The 4,544-nt window shown below is 36.8% G+C and overlaps 1 pseudogene; it reads left to right on the forward strand.

Moving 5' to 3' along the window:
* The first annotated feature begins 3,557 nt into the window (after positions 1 to 3,557).
* On the forward strand, positions 3,558 to 4,212 carry LOC132654350 (immunoglobulin kappa variable 4-1-like; annotated as a pseudogene).
* The last annotated feature ends 332 nt before the right edge of the window (positions 4,213 to 4,544 follow it).

Raw genomic sequence — 4,544 nt, forward strand, 5'->3', positions numbered from 1 at the left:
GCTATGGACACCCATATGGCTGAAAGCCAGTACAAGAACAAAAATCCACAGAAAGTAGGCCATCATGGCTCCATCAGAAACCCTAAAGTACAATGGATATTCTAATGCAGCTGAAACACAGGAAAATGAACTTATATCTATGATTATGCAGTTATTAGTGGCATATAAATAAGAAACAAATAAGTGTCTCAAAGAGATACAAAAAAATACACTCAAACAAATAGAGGCCATCAAGAGCAAAGAGGAAACCACAATCAAACAGGTGAAGGAAATGTATAAAACAGTTCATGAACTGAAAACAAAATTAGAATAAATACAAAAAGCAAACTAGAAAGCTTTGGATGTGGAAAACTTAGAGAGGAGATCAGGAACTATAGAGGTAAGCATCAAAAACAGAATACAAGAGATGGAAGAGAGAATCTCAGGTGTTGAAGATACAACTGAAGAAATTGACACATCTCTCAAAGAAATATTAAGTCAGAAAAGTTCCTGACACAAAACATCCAATAAATCAAAGACACCATGAAAAGACAAAAAAGATGAAAAAAGAAGATTCCAGACTCCAGTTCCAGAAAATATTTTCAAGAAAGTTATATAAGAAAATTCCCTTAACCTAAAAAAGAGATGCATACAAAAAGCTTATAGAACATACCCACAGGAGGCTTACAGAATATTAAATACACTAAACCAGAAGAGAAATTCCTCCCATCACATAATAATCCAAACATTAAATATAGAGAACAAAGAAAGAATATTAAAATTGTCAAGGGAAAAGATCAAGTAACATGTAAAGGTAGACTTATCAGAATCATATCTGACTTCACAAAAGAGATTGTGAAAGCCATACGGACCTGGGCAGATGTCATGTAGACACTAAGAGACCACAGATACCAAGCCATATGACTATACCCAGCAAAACTTTCAAACACTATAGATGGAGAAAACAAGATGTTTCATCACAAACTAAATTTAAACAATATCTATGAATCAACACAGCTCTACAGAAGATAGAATAAAGGAAACTTCAACCCAAGGAGGTCAACTATATACAAGAAAACACAGGATATAGATAACTTCACAACAGCAAAACCAAAAGCAAACAAGTGCACAAACATACTATCATCGCCAAATCCACAGTAAAATGAAGTAACACTCATTGGTCACTAATATCTATCAACATCAATAGACTCAAGTATTTAAAAAAAAAAGACACAGGCTAACAGAATAGTTGCAGAAACAGATTTCAACGTTCTGTTGCATTCAAGAAACACAGATAGATAACAAAGATTGATACTACCTCAGACTAAAGGGCTGGGAAAAAGTTTTCCAAGCAAATGGGCCCACGAAGCAAGTTGGAGTTGCCATGCTAATTTCTAATAGAATAGACTTTCAACTAAAATCAATTAAAAGAGATGGAGATGGGCAGTTCATTCCCATTAAGGAAAAAAGCCACCAAGAAGACATCAAAATCATGAACATCTATGCCCCAAATAGAATGCCACCCACATTCGAGTAAGAAACATTCCCCTCTTTGTCCAAGGATCAGTGAGCCTTGCTATACTCAAGTAGAATTGAAAGTCTAGGAGAGCATTCAAGGGCCAACATGTCCTTTAATCTTTTATGGGAGATACTACTTTGAGTCAAAATTAAATACTTATTTCACACTACTTTTGCCCTTCTTGATAGAATGATTTTAAAGTTGATTTGACAAAAACATTCTTGTTTTTATGGCTGTGTTCATTAGCAGAATAAGTAGTTTGGAAACAATTAAAATTTTTCTTTTCATATTAATCATCCTTATTCTTTAAATAGATAATCTTTAAATTTCAGTTATGATCTTACTTTATTGAACATTTGATATTACCTATGACTATATATTACCTGTATATATAATTTGTTTTTGTCTGTTTTATTTAGGAAGACTGAATGCACTCAGAGAAATCACAAGCAATTATTTTACATAAATATACACTTGACCTAGGTGGGAATACATCAAATTTGTGGCAGACATTGAATAAGTAAACAATGAAACTGATACACATTCACCTGTCTAAATTCCACAGACTCCATGTGTTCTGCATATGGACAGAACACACATGGAGAACAGCAGAGCCCAGAGAGCATCTGCCAACTTACTCTGCTTGTCATCCTGTCCTTGTTGAAACATTAACTGTGCTGGCCGATACTCATTACACATAATGTTGGATTTTGTAAAAACAATCTTCTTTCAAGGTTATGCTATACAACCCTAGTTATACCTACTGCTAATGAGATTTTATGTCAAATTGAAATAAACTAGAATCATCTGAGAAGGAGAAACCTCAATTGAGAAAATGCTTTAGTACTACTGGGTATTGGGCAAGCCTGTCAGGAATTTTCTTAATTAGAGATTGATGAGGGAAGATTCAGTCCATTGTAGGTGATGCCAGCCACTGATAGTGACCCTTGGTTCTTTAACAGAGCAACCTGAGCAAGCCATGAGGAGGAATCCATAAGCAGCTTTCCTCCATGGCCTCTGCTCAGCTTCTGCCTCTTGTTTCCTTCTCTGTTTGAATCCCAGCCCTGACTTCCCTCAGTGGTGGACTGTTACCTGGAAGTGTAAGAAGCATACATTTCCCCATCCTTTTAAGTTGCTTTTTGTCATGATGTTTTATCATAGCAATAGTAATCCTAAAGAAGACAAACTCTTTACCCTCCTTTTTCTCTCTGTTCCATGATTCATTTACCACAGGTTTCCTTCCCTCACTGTTTCCCCTTCTATACTCCCACTACAATTGTGTTCATGTTAATATAATTATGTTCAAAATATAGGATTCATAAATGAGAGGCTTCATGTAATATGTTGTTATTAAACCATATCTTCACCTCTGCCTCTCTCTCATGGATCACAAACTACTTTGAATTCTCCCTATCTGCTCTCAAATGTAGAAACCTGGAAACCTCACTCTGTACTTTTTACAAGAGAAACAAAAGCTCTTAATTACTGATCTGACACTCTACTCTAAAGCTTTCTGTTTTAATGTTTATCCTTCTTTATCTTCTCCAATACTTCTCTTCTCTTCAAATTTCCCATCCCTCCCCCATCCAGATTTCTCTCTTCTTCTCTCCACCCTCTTCTTTTCTTCCTTTCTCTCACCACCTCTTCTCCTTTCTTCTGTTTTTTTTTTTTTTCTGCTTTTCTTGATCTGGATATTTATTGTTTTTTTCAGGATTGTGATCAAAGTTTTTTCTAGTATTAGTTCTGTAAAATTCATTTGCTATAAAGGGTTTTGATTTTTTTAATAAAAGCCTCTCATGATCTGCATCTCGATATTTTTGGTTTGAGTGCTCGAAGTTGGTCCTTGAGCTTCTATGTAGACTTTTTACCCCAGTGGTTGCTTACTTTCTTTGATGATATTTTTGGCCATAGATTTAACCTGAATTGTCTCACACCACAGTACCCAGGCTATTTACTCTCATTTGATGACTACTTTGCATAGGTCCCTAAAAGACATCCCAGCTGCCCATCATTTATAAACCGGGCCTTTGCAGTGAGAATTGAAATACATCAGAGAAGCAGAAGCACCAAGATGGAGTCACAGCCCCAGGTCTTCATATTCCTGCTCCTCTGGATGTCTGGTGAGACATTAATGAGTATCAGAATGTCATCAAAATAGTTCATTTGTAGAGAAATACCTATTTACTACAGGAATCTAATACTATGCAGGCAATGCCATTAGGAAAGTCATTTGATCCCAAAATTTGTATCAGGAACTCTTTGTGTGTATATGTGTATTCTCACTGTCTATTTCTGGTTGCAGGTGCCCAGGGGAACATTGTGATGACCCAGTCTCCCAAAGTCATGTCAACATCTGTAGGAGACAGGATCACCCTAAGCTGCAAGTCCAGTCAGAATGTGGATAACTATGTAGCTTGGTACCAACAGAAATCAGGGCAGCCTCCTAAAGTGCTAATCTCCTATGCATCCAATCAACACACTGGGGTTTCTGATCGCTTCACAGGAGTGGATCTGGGACAGAGTTCACTCTCAGCATCAGCAGTGTGCAGGCTGAAGAGCTGGGAGTTTACTACTGTCAGCAGCATTATGACTATCCTCCCACAGTGCTTCAGCTTCCATCACAGACATCCTTTAGAGTCTCACCACCTGCCTGCAGCACACCCAGCCATTGGCCTGCACACTTCCCCCTTCTGCCTGAGATCTGTTATGCATGACTAATTAATTCATCCTTCAGTAGAAAGTTAATAAGGTGATGGCCTCCATTCTTCCATAGTGTTTGCAGCTCAGGTGCTTATTGATAAAAAGTGAGAAGCTAACTGAAGGGATTTAAAAGTTGTGGTGTTGCACTGAGAGGATACAGTACAAGGAGTAAACATCAGTGAAGTTTACAGTGTTGTGTTGGGTTTAGATATGTCCATGTTAAGCCTTTAGTCTATAATGTATCTGTATAAAATTTGATAAAATTTCAAATCATTTACAAAGAATATAGAATCATGAGATTATTAGTTTAGATTAAGAATCCTCAAGCAATTGGTAATTGACCTGG

This window comes from Meriones unguiculatus, chromosome 5, assembly GCF_030254825.1.
Source record: "Meriones unguiculatus strain TT.TT164.6M chromosome 5, Bangor_MerUng_6.1, whole genome shotgun sequence".
In the NCBI taxonomy this organism is placed as follows: domain Eukaryota; kingdom Metazoa; phylum Chordata; class Mammalia; order Rodentia; family Muridae; genus Meriones; species Meriones unguiculatus.